Genomic DNA, 13,277 nt, shown 5'->3' with positions numbered 1-13,277 from the left:
ACTATATTATTGCCTCCCAGTAATCATATTATTGCCCCCCAATAATCATATTATTGCCTCATAATAATCACATTATTGCCTCATAATAATCACATTATTGCCGTCCAGTGAATTGTATGAACTCCCAAAACCAAAATGAATACACCACAGGCACAATTGATCAATTTATAATCATATTATTGTCTCCCAATAATCATATTATTGCTTCCCAATAATTATATTATTGCCTCATAATAATCACATTATTGCCCCAATAATCATATTATTACCCTCCAATAATCATATTATTGCCCTCAAATGAACCCAAATGAATACATTACAGATACAAAAAAAATTAAAAAAACAAAAAAAAAACCCAGTATACCAAAAAAAAAAAAATCTCTAGGCACCCAGGAATTGATCTGGGCACCCACCGGACTGTGAGGCAGATGCAGGAGCCGTCGGGGTGGTTTTTAGGGTGACGGACTAGAGTTGACCGGGAGGGGTGCGTTTGGTAACTGTGCGGCCGACGAAGACGATGATCTCATTGACGCTGGACCTCTGGAAGTAGCCGAAGTGGGAGGTATCGAAGGCGTTGGCCAACATGACCGGGTCGGATCCTTCCGGTTTGCACTTGATGACCAGCAAGGCCGTGATCTTCGTCGCAGCGAAGGTGGTATACCGGTTTGTGACTCAGAGACGATGATTCGTGTTCCGGCAATTCAGGACCTCGACTCATTCATGGAGAGCTTCGAGGAAGAGATTTCCGGCGATGGAGGACGAGCTCTGATCCATGATCCTAGATCGCTCGACGGCGACTGAGCCAGCAAGCCGCCGATCGGAGATGGAGGTGGTCTCGGTTCATGGGGGTAAGAGTGATCCTAGAGCTCGACGGCGACTGAGCCAGCAAGCCGCCGATTGGAGATGGAGGTGGACTCGGTTCATGGGGGTAAGAGGGAAGGGAGAGAGAGAGAGAGAGATGATGATGATGATTGTAATTTAATAATTAAAATAAGGTCAAAACTGTCAATAGATGTTAGATTGGGTAAATGGGGTTAAAAAACTCTTGGTGGAGTAAGTGGGCAATGTTGTTGTTAAAATTGGGTAAGTGGTCACGACCCCTTTTTTATAACCTCCCGACCCAAAACTACCTTTATTACTCTCCTTCTCTCCACAAAAATTCTTTCACGTCTCCACCTCTATCTCTCTTACATAATCACTAGCCCAAAAAGATTGACCAAGCAAAAACCAATTGAACTTTTCTCCAAGAAAAAAAACAAAAATTGCAATAAATTGCACAAATGAGTCCAATACACATAGGGGTTGTTGTGCTTTCAAGTCTTTTAAGCATACGGGTCCCTAGGAAAAAGTTCACTCCTCTTCCTCAGTTTCTCTTCCTGTTTCTTCTTCAACCTCTGCACCACCGAATTTGAGTACAACTATACAAGTGACAAGAATTCCTTTCAAAAACTAGTCTACCCTTTATTAATTTGGGTATTAGCGGCAACGACGCTGTACACTATTTAAAATTTTCTCAGTTCTTCCTCTCCTCAGTTTCAATTTTACACTACAGCAAACCGCCTAGACAAGCCGCCTAACGCCTAACGCCTAAACCCAACCGCCCAAGTGTCTAGTTGCCCGCTACGCGGCCGCCCAAACCCAACCTTGCCTGTTGGTAGCGCTGCCCGGGTTTTGTTAGGTTCCGATCGGGATTGGTGACAAGGAGGGCAGCAAGGGTGGCAACTTTTGGTATCATGCTATTAGAGGAAGATCGTTGGACGATGAGCAAATAACCTGCAACCTCTCTGGGTTGGACATGTTGTGCGACACTGCAGGGGGCGGTGACCCAAATGGCACCGGTGAATGGGTTGAGGATGGGGTGCCTAATTTTCTAGGTGCTCATGGTAGATGGCATGGGCCTGAGCCTTCTCTTAGGGATGGGACTCAAATAGAGCGAGGGTTTGGTCGCTAGGATTTAACTCAAACAAGAATATTTTGGGATTTAACTCTAATCAGCGTCTGCGGGATTCGAGCCCGGGTGTGGGGGTACCATACCTGGAGGCTCTTACCAACTGGACCACATGTGGTGGTTTATTATGCTCAACTTGAACATACTTATTTTTATCGTGGTAGTCAATTTAATTGTCGCATTCATTAGATGTAAAAAAATAATAATCATGGACGTGTCAAGTTTACAGATATTGAGTTTGTCTATGATCCTGTGAAAGAAATTTGGCAAAAAAAGTAACCTCCATAAGATTTAGACAGTGTGTTTTTCTCCGTCACTATAAAGGTTGAGTCCAGTCAAATACCACTTGTATTTACTGAGATTGTGTGACCAAATGAAAATAATTGTCCAAATGTTTAGTAAGTTTATCAAGATTCAGCAATATGCATGGTAAGAATTGGGCAACATCCAAACAAGCTAAAAATATATATTTTAGCTACTACTTAAGCCAAGGAACAACATATAGCAAGATTTGAGCTAGATAAGATGCAAGATCCAAACGAGGAAGAAAACTAAGAATGAAGTAATCTAGGTCCAGTAAGACCTCTAGACTCCTCATCAGCACCAGCTAAAGTATATATTCATGATCTTGATTATGACAAAACTGATCCAAGAAGTGCCCAAGTCATTGATCAGCAACAAAAATTCATTAACAGTAGACGAGTTGTATGCTGAAAGCTAGACCAGTCACCATGCCGATCATAAGCATTTGCTTTCAGCAAACACACTAGAAAGATAGGAGTCCTCCCACTTTCCATTGATGATATGATAGAGCTGAGTCAACTTCAACCAAGAGGTAGAATATATACTAAAGCTCAAAGCCAACTTGACACCAAATTAACTTAAGCCAAAGCTAACTTATACCAACCACAACCCAAAGAGTTCCTGCAAGTACTTATAATTCACACTATCATTGTCACTTTTAAGTTTGAATAACACCTCCAACTGCAACTCCAACATTGCTGAGTTTAGCTCTATCCACATTCAGCTTCACTATACCAATAGGAGGATCCCAGTGTTATCAATCATAGACTTGCTGGCTTCCACCTAACTCAAGCTCCCAATGAAGTTCAAACTACAAGCTCTATCGAACAAAGAAGTATACGAGATCGAGCATCGAGTGAACATGCAGCTGCTCGATGACGTGTACGAGAGGTTTCTCGATAAGGTTTTGGAGTACCTTAATAGTCGGGCAATAGTTGCTGAGGCACATGTGGTACAAAGTCAACAGAACCAGTCGGGCGAGGTGAGGTCACGCTCCTAAGACTCAGGGGGTGAGGTAAGGCAGCAGCCTCTGGAGTGAGAGGGACAGTCCCCCAGAGTTCGAAGGGAGACGAGGCAGTCCCCCGAAGTTCCAATAGAGGGAGGGGTGCCTGCCCTGGCCCGAGTTGAGAGGCAGTCCCTCGATATTCAAGTGGAGGAAGTTGCCCATGATATCGAGCAAGGCGCTCGGGACATTGTAGTGCAGCAAGCTCCGTCCCTGGAAGTAGAGATCTCCGTGGAGGAGTTGTTTGAGGAAGTTGAGTGGCGTCAGAGTGATACCAGTGCTAGGGTTCGCCAGGTGGAGGACGTGATTTTGGAGCAACTAGAGGGTGTTTATGGCACCGATACTGAGGGTCCGGGTCACGAGAGGTTATCGTTGTTGATAGCGGGGAGGCCGAGGTAACTAGCCAAGTTGCTAATGCCGTAGTGGTGGTGGCCGAGGCTGGCGACGTTCAACGGGGCGCTGGGGAAGGTGGAGGTGGTGAGAATGTCCATATGACTGAGGTGGTGGCTTCCGTTCAGCCAGGTGAAGGAGATGAGACCCGAGGCACTGATACCTGCGCACGTACTGACGGTGCTGGGCTAAGGAAGAAGAGTGCCTCGTAGCTTCGTCTCAGGAGTCCACCCGTGGGGGTGAGTATCGATACTCGTGGGGGAAAGAGGTCCCGAGTCGATGAGGTGGCGCGCTCTCGCTCTGCGAGTGAGGGTTCCAGGCATTCGCGAGATGAGGTTGCTGGAGGTCTGTCGCGGACTCTTGGCGAGATCGGTATTATTGATGGTGCGATTGTGCATATGTTTGCGGATCTGCGCAACTGTCATTGCGACCGAGGTCGTATTAATGTGGACGATCCTCGCCAAGGATATCGGGACGCCCATGAGAGACTCATGAGGGTGAGTGCTGTGTTTTTATTACTCGCTCTCTCTCTTTGTTCTCTGTTTTCTACTATTTGTGGCCCTGTGCTCGTCCTCCCTAGTGTAGGGCCCATAGGGCTTCCAGAAGCTTCTAATGTGGGTGGGATGAATGTGCCAGCAAGGCCGGTACTAGGATTTGTGGTTAGAACGGCCCTGGGTGTGTTGACGCCGCCGATGGTAGGTATTGGGGTCTCCTGTTGGCGGCAATGACTAAAATATCAAGTTTCGAGGAAATATCGATGGTCCCAAATACGGAAATTTTGACGGAAATATCGAGGATATATCGATTTCGATAAATAATCAAGAAAAATGATGGAAATTTGAAGAAAAATATGGAAATTTTAAGTGAAACTTTTGGATATATTTGTTTTATCAATTGTCTACTACATATGAAAAGAAGACCTTGAATAAACATTGTTATATAGTGATTTGTAATAATTTAAGATGAAACGGTAAATGCTGAATCGCTGACAACTCTGAAATTTTTTTAAAACATCTATTTTTTTTTTTTTATGGCTGGAAACCCAATGGAAGACTAGACCATCACGCCTTATATACATTTTAGAGTGAAGTAGTAGTAGGAGAAAGAAGTGAAGAAAAAAACGTGTAGTTTCCTTTGGTGCAAGGAATTAATGAAATTTTGAACTATTTATATGATTAAAATTTGAAATGTTGGTGTAAATTTTTTTTAAACATTTAGTAAAATTTATTCAATATGTAATTGATTATTCAAAGTTAGTTATTGATTGAACATGTACTTAAGTTTCAGATTCGTAGCCAAAATGAAATAAATATTACAATGTTGCAACTGTAACACACATGTGTGTGCAGCTTAGTTGGCTAAGATATTCAAGTGGCAAATTTGTGACCGAGGTTCGAACATTGCCACCTTGGTGACTTTGTGGTTTTTTGATTGAATTTTAGGCCAACTAAAAGTCAGCACGTGGTGGGACAGCGAAGGGACATACAAAAAGGCTGTTATAGTTGAAATTTTCGGGAAACATCTCAGATTTCGCCAAAATATCGGGAAAATCTCGATATTTCCCGAAATTTCGGGAAATTCCGCAAATTTCGCCCGAAACTTAGTTGGTATCTCAAGATAATTTCGGACCCTCCAAAAAACAAAATTTTCGGCGATATTTCGCCGATATTTTCGATTTTTTGGTCCTTGGTTGGCGGGCCCTATCGAGTGCTTTGTTATTCCCGACTCGTCGTACGTTGGAGTGCGTCGCGAAGAATGCGGTTCTGATTGGCCATGTTTTTTGCCTTCCTACGGGCTACCGCAATTGTCGTGCGCTCGATTTCTGCTTGTGCACACAATTCCATGAGATCACGCATTGCAATCTTGAGTGCGGTGGCGGCGTCGGTGGTCATGACCGTGTGTGTCTCGTTGTTTGGGCTGAGGAATTCGAGTGTGCGCTGAACCTCGCAGGTCGCTCCTTCGCAGGGCTGATCGTCGTAGTCTGTATCGGGGGTGCTTGTAGCCATTGGTAGAGTGTGTTGTCCTACCAGCAAGGGTCCGAAGGGACTCCTTCTAGCGCTAAATGGTCCAGCTGAATCACTAGATGTCTTGTTTTGTCACTATTGCTACCGATCTTGTTTATCCATAAAACAAACAAAAGTCAGAGGAAAGACTGGGTGTGCCGGCCTTCGACGCTCCGATGGCTAAGTCAGTATCGTTATAAGATAAAGATAATGGAAAGCGATAATAAAAAGTTACCTCTTTTGGGTGTTGGATATGATCCTTGTATAATGGATTTGGGGGAGTATGGTTTCATTTCATTTGGTGTGGGATGATTTGGGTCCCGATACCGCCCCCGAGAGGTATCGGAACCACCTTATGGGAGTTCCCTTGATACCCTTTGGCAGGTAGATAAGCCTTGTGCTTCCAGTACTTGTGCCTGGGAGGTATATGTATACCAACACATGTAGGAATCTTTTCTTCCATAACATTTCTTTGCCCACTTCCGTAGTTGCTATGAACTTTGCCTCTTTTGTGGAAAAAGCAACAAACATCGGTAACTTTAATTTCTATGAGACAGCTCCCCCTGAAAATGTAATCAGGTATCTTGATGTTGAATTTCTCGAGTCAATATCTCTCGCCATATATGCACTTGTATAGCCAACCAGTTCAGGTATACCACTTCCAAGGCATAATCTCATCTTGGAAGTATTTTTAAGAATCCACTTCACACCATTTTGATGCTTTTTGTTGAAATTGGACAGAACTCTGCTAACAACGCCAACTGCGTATGTTATGTCTGGTCTTGCGCACACCATCGCATACGTTAGACTCTTGACAGCTAAGGTATATGCTAGACTCTTGCGCACACCATCACCTTGCCTTGATCTGGTGCTTTTTATTCCTGAGTGCTCCTTTACCTTTCAGTAACTCCACCAGATCACAAGTCTGGCTCTCATGCAAGGATTTCCTTTCTTGTATGGCTTCCAACCACTCTCCCATGTGGTCATCTGTCAGAGCTTCTTCATAAGACTTTGGTTCTCCTCCATCCGTGAGAGTAACGAACTCATGTAAAGGGTATCTCCTTCGGGATCTGCGTTCCTTGGTTGATCTTCTAACTTGAGACTCAACCGCTTCTCTTCAAGGGGTCCCTGCCTCTTTCTGATCATCAGTTTTAGGCAGCTTAGCATGAGATAACATTGTTCTGATTCTTTCAACAATAGTTCTGTTCATCCTCTCGGCCACTCCGTTGTGCTGAGGAGTCTTTAGAACATATCGTTCATGCCCAATTTTGTTACTTTTGCAGTAGTGTCTGAACGCCCCCATGTACTCTCCCTTGTTGTCGGTGCAAATGCATTTCAGGGTCTTGCCGATCTCCCGTTCAACTCTGGCATGAAATTGCTTAAATACTTCGAGCACTTGATCTGTAGTTCTCAGTGCATAAACCCATACCTTCCTTGAATGATCATCTATGAAGGTGACGAAGTATCTTGCACCTCCGAGAGTACTAGTGGTCATGGGACCACACACATTAGAATATACAACATCCAACACATTGGATTCCTGGGTGCAGGGAAATGATGGAATGAAGCTCTGTTTTGCTTTTCCAGCCAAGCAATGCATGCATGATTTTAGATGCATATCTTTAACATTGATCCCGGTCAATACCTCTCTCTTGGTTGGAATAGCAAGTTCCTTTTCACTAATGTGATTGAGCCACCTTTGCCATACCTCGATCGATGAAACTTCTCCGTGTGTAATTGCATACTCACTACAGACTTTTGCATATGTCTTGTAGAGAGTGTTCTCCTTCCCTCGGGCTAGAACTTCTGGACCATTACTGAGCTTCCACTTTCCATCACCAAAGATATTTGTGCAGCCTTCATCATCAAGTAGTTATGTGGAGATCAAGTTGAGACGCATGTCTGGAACATGTCTCACATCTTTGAGAACCAGGCAGCGGCCTATGTTGGTTTTAAGGGAAATATCTCCCCTTCCCATGATCTTGGACAGCTTATCATTTCCCATCCTGACATTACCGAAATCCCCAATATTGTAGGATGTAAAGAACTCCCTCTGTGAGGTCACATGAAACGATGCGTTGGAATCGACGATCCAACATGTATCTTAAAATGTCAAATTAACATGACCCTCTCCACAAATGATGATTACCTCGTCTCCATATAAGGTAGTAATGGCTGTTTCTCTGGCACCACCTTTCTCGGCCTGTTCTCTCTTGAGCCTTCTGCAATCCCTCTTCATGTGGCCTTTTTCACCACAGTGAAAACATTCGATGTCCTTCAGGCTAAACTTGCCCCTTGACCGGTCTTTTCCTTTGCCTTGATTGTGGAATTTTCTACTGCTTCCACTGTTATTGGTGACGAGGGCTTCTGACTCGGTCGATATTTCTTGCTCCTTCCTCCTTGCTTCTTCGTTGAACATGCTATTTTTTACAGTGCTCAGTGTGAGAACGCCTTGAGGAGCTGAGTTGCTTAATGACACCACCAACGTGTCCCTGCTGTCTGGCAACAAGCTTAGTAACAACAGTGCTTGCAACTCATCGTCAAGCACCATCTTCATATTCGTCAATTGATTCACCATGCCTTGGAAGTCGCTCAAGTGTTCCGAAACACTTCGACCATCCCTGTACTTCGTGTTCACCAACCACCAAATGAACGAGGCCTTGTTTTGTGCGGTCTTTCGCTCATACATGGACTCCAACTTTGTCCACATTAAGTAGACATATGTTTCTTGTGCCACATGACGAAAAACACTTTCATCAACCCATTGACGAATTCCTGCAACAGCTTTTCTGTTCAGGATGCTCCATTCCATGCCAGACTTGCCTGCTGGCTTCTCTCCACCATTTTGAAGAGGCTCGAACATATCCTTGCAGTAAAGGATGTCTTCCATTCTGGGCTTCCAAATGGAGTAATTTGACGAAGTCAACTTAACCGGTGTTGCTGACGACGACAACGACTCTGCCATCTTGATCACCATGAGATGTCACGGACAATGAGCGCGGGGCTCTAATACCACTTGTTGGGAAAGAAGGGCCACCTTAATACAAGGCCAATGGATAATTGGTTATCCCAAGATCTAAATTTTCCCACCCCTCGTGTGATTTGCGGAAATAGCAACAAACAAAAGAAGACACAATATTTAACGAGGTTCGGCAAATGTGCTTACGTTCTCGGGGCAGCAATACTTCTGTCTTCCACTATGTAAAATAATGGGATTACAAGAAACAATCTCACTTTAGTGACTATATACTTCATTGTTACACTCTATCTTTCAAGAGGAATTTTCTTCTCACCAATCAAGACTTTTTTTTTTCTCAATCTCTGAAGTGAGGAACTCTCTCACCAAGTGCATGTAGCAAGTGTCTCTGCTCACAAATGATGGACTCCCCAGACTCCCGGACTTCATCAAATTCTCAAATGCTTGAATGAGTGTGTGGAAACCTTGATCTCGAACTTAGACAAGTTCGGATCCCTTGATCTTGAACTTAGAAAGCTCGGATCCCTTGATCTTGAGCTTAGAATAACTCAGATGATTTTGTTCTTGTATCTGATGCCTTTATATAGGCATTGCTCTTCATGGTAGGTTGTAGGTGTGAAGAAAGGTAAAGCAAACCATTTCTTACGTTCTATGTTTGCATGCTACATTAATTGCACGTTTCCTTCATCATTTCATCACAAAGACTCCAACCGGCAACCACCATCTATTACTATTTGTTTCTCATCTTCAACAAAAACTGCTCCGTCCTATAGCTCTACCATGTAGGCATAGCTTTCTTCAATTAATGGATCACCAAAGCAATAGTTTCTCATGCTTTCATAATGTGCAATTCACCACACGGTTTCTCACCTCCAATTACTGACCCATCAGTAGATATAATAAAATGATTGACATGGTTATTAGTGGGAATATATTCATAAAGGTATGGCCGAGTCTGAGTTACTTCCCAAAAAGCAGGATCTTAACCTGCAGAGAAGTAATTAAACAGAAAACAGGGAAGTTAAGAACTTAGGAGATGAATTATGTTTTCAAAATCGAACTTCAACTTTGATACATTCTGGAAGTGTTTTATTAAATGTTACAATACTCTGCCTGAAACAGATTCCACAAATGGGAAGAAAAACCATTTAAATAAGGGGAGTGAAATTTGCACCCCCAATATTACAATCTGCACCCCCTTCTTAATTTTTTAATATTTTCTGATGCCCTCTTATATTTGTTTCCCATATTACCCTTCTTCTTCAACCATTTTCTTCAGTCTCTCTCTCTCTCTCTCGTTGTCATCGAATCCCAAATCCCCAACTGCTGCATTCAGTGCCCGGAAGCCTCCTCCACGACTGACCCATCATCAAGGATGGCAAGCTCTACCTCATCTCAGCTCACGAACAGCTCTTGAAAAGCCGACCGGGGCTTTAGCTCTCTCTGTCTCCCAAAACCACAGAACTCGCCGAGTCGACTCGGACCCCAAAACCGGCCTCCGACTCGGTCCTCCCGAAGCCATGCAAGTGCTCTCCAACACTCGCAGGCTCTCCAGAGTCCTCAAATCTCCAATCTTCATCTTCTCCGAACGACTCCTCGCTCCCGACGCGCCCCTCGCCGAAGCTCCACGCGCTCGTCTCCAATGGCGGAAGCTCCTCACCACTCTCTCTCCCCAACCCTCTGGTAATCTCACCATTGCTGCTCAGATTCTTAGGTTTTCTTCTGGTGTCTCTATTTTGCAAGTGTAATTTATCAAAGTTGCAATCTCAGAAATTGTTTTATAGTGCAAATTACACACTAGGCTAAGAAATTGAGGCTTTGTTTGATGTTCTGAGGTTTCTGGAAATTGAGAATTGAATAGTTGTTATGAACTTACTGATTCTATACGATTCGAATGAGCCATTTCGTAACAATAGGATGCTGAATTTTGTAGGCATTACTCGAGGTTGTTGTCTTTCGCCGACGGAGCAACACTCGATGATGATTTCGCTTACAGAACGAAAAGAAAACCACTCGATTGACTCCACCCGGGTCCGTCGATTACAGTCCGGCCGTTCCTCTCTCGGCGAGTTCGTCGCCGTCGCTTCTTACGGCTCTCGTCCCTGGGACGGCGAGTTTCACCGTTTTGATGGTATTGAAAATGATTTGGGATTCGATGACAACGAGAGAGAGAGAGAGACTGAAGAAAAATGGTTGGAGAAGAAGGGTAATATGGGAAACAAATATAAGAGAGCATCAGAAAATATTAAAAAATTAAGAAGGGGGTGCAGATTGTAATATTGGGGGTGCAAATTTCACTCCCCTTAAATAATTACTTCTTTTATTCATACCAGTCTTCAAAATTTTATATATGCGGGAGGTTGTTCCTTTAGTTTAATTCACGTATGAAAATCTCTATATGAGAACCCTAATACGGATCATGTGAATCTAGTATCCGCCTTTCTGCTAAACATGATGTATTGAACTCATAATTCATTAGACACTTTTTATGAGTGTCAACTAAGTATCGTAAGTAAATTGCTCCCGGTTGTTCAATCATTTGATAACCAGAGTCATTCTTTGATAAATGATCACTATGAGTCAGACTCAATAGAATTTGATCAATCCTTTTTTCTGTCGTTAAGGTGGAGAACTGAATCAAGAATTCTCTTTCTTTATCACCAATCGAATCACTGTTCGAGACCCACGATTCTATTTTATCATCAATCCAATCACCGTTCACGTTTTTTTCTTCTTTTTCTTATCAATGAATAGATCTCTTTACTTGTATGACTTAGATGTCTCGTATTTCTCGAAAAAGTGATTCGATTGATGAGATTTGGTATGATACTTATGAAATCGATTATATCGATGAGATTTATATTCAAATATTTCTTCTTAGAACGTATTGATTTGACCCCATAAGCAGGACCACCACCCCATAGCATGTTGCCGCCGGACGTTTCACGATATATATAGTAGTGGGGGACTATGGGACAAAAAATAAATCTACTTGGTTTCAGACTTGGTGCAACCCAAAGTTATCATTCTCTTTGGTTTGCACAACCAAAAAATTATTCCGATGATCTACAAGAAGATTAAAAAATACGAGATTGTATCAAAAATTATGTACAAAAAAATCTGCTATCTAGCAATCAAGTAAGATCAATACTTCACATAGTAGTGTATATACTCTGGTTCATTCACATACTATGATCTAAGTATTCCTTTTTTTTTCCTTTTTCTTTTACACAAGCATCATGTAGTCCCGCCTTTGCTTAGCTAATGAACAACATCTCTTTGGGCTGGAAAAATATCCATTCTAGTTATTTCATGAATGAACTGGGATGTGAGGCCTAATGAGATTTGGAAATCTCAGAATATGCTCTTTGCTCATTTATCCCCCAGTTGCAAACTATCATCTACCCACCACAGAAAACATTTCAGGCATGATGGATTCAGATAAATTATACATTGTCAAGTTGCCTAACGTGTCCCATTCAGGTGAATGACCAGCTTTACTTGAATCGGACTGTACATTTTTGGTACTTTGGTAAATCTAGATTTATTACCATGAGATAATTTCAAGTTTCAAGCATGTGAAGCATCCCACTGGCTCCCCACCTAAAGTTTCTTGACACTGACACTTCTATGCAATACCATATTAATATATCGCTTCAGCATTCAGTAGGGTTAAATTCATGAATCTTCTGGTATCTCAGTCCATGTAGGAGAAGGGTTACATTCCAACTAGGTTGATAGTAATTCTCTTTGTTATTAAATGGATAATGGGACAAAAGTTACAACACTAGACTACTAGAGTCTCAATTATTTATCCTACTGACTAAGTGACTAGTAACATATGCTAAGTCCAGAAACATAAATACAAACTGAATTAAGGACATATATATGGATATGTATGGCCTTTATTACTTGTATGTCTTTTCATACACACTCACTCCACACAAGCTTCACTCTCTGAGTCTCTCTCTCTACACCTAACCACTTCCTCATGGCTTCAGCTCCCAGATCAAGCTCTTGGCTTTTCAACCTCACAGAGAACTGGCTCCTAATTGCTACTACAACACTCATCTGTGTATTTGCAGGTTATGTTGTTTACGATGCTGTAATGGCCACACTGTGTCCGAGCTGCTGCATCGTTTGCTGGTGATTTCGCCTTTGCTTTTAGTGATTGTGATTCATTGGCTCCACAGGCAGCCAGGTCACCATTGGGATTCCAGGGTCTGAGCCTGGAGCTATCCACAGAGCTGGGGGATCACCTTGGGGTGTGGCCTTTGTTCTAGTACTGCTTTTCTTTCTCATATCTTATCAGCCTTCTTTCCTTGGCCTTCTTTTCTAGCTCAATGTCTCTCTCTGTTCAGAAGGCAAATATGAATAACATATTGTTGGCTTCTATCTGATAAGCTGAGATATTATGTAATTCCTATTACCATGCTTGTTATATAGTCAGTAATAAATCTTTCAAAGAGTATGCTGAGTATGTTTTACTTTATAAATAGCAGGAGCTTACCATGCATAGTTACCTTACTTACCTAAGAGCTATTTTGTCAAATTTAGCTTCAGCTTGATACTTCTTCAGCTAGCGAAACTAGACAACAGTAGTGGAACACCTCTAAAATTTCAATACTCCAGAATACTATAGAACTTTGGAAA

This window comes from Rosa rugosa, chromosome 2 (genome assembly GCF_958449725.1).
Source record: "Rosa rugosa chromosome 2, drRosRugo1.1, whole genome shotgun sequence".
NCBI lineage: Eukaryota > Viridiplantae > Streptophyta > Magnoliopsida > Rosales > Rosaceae > Rosa > Rosa rugosa.
This window is presented reverse-complemented; position numbering follows the sequence as displayed.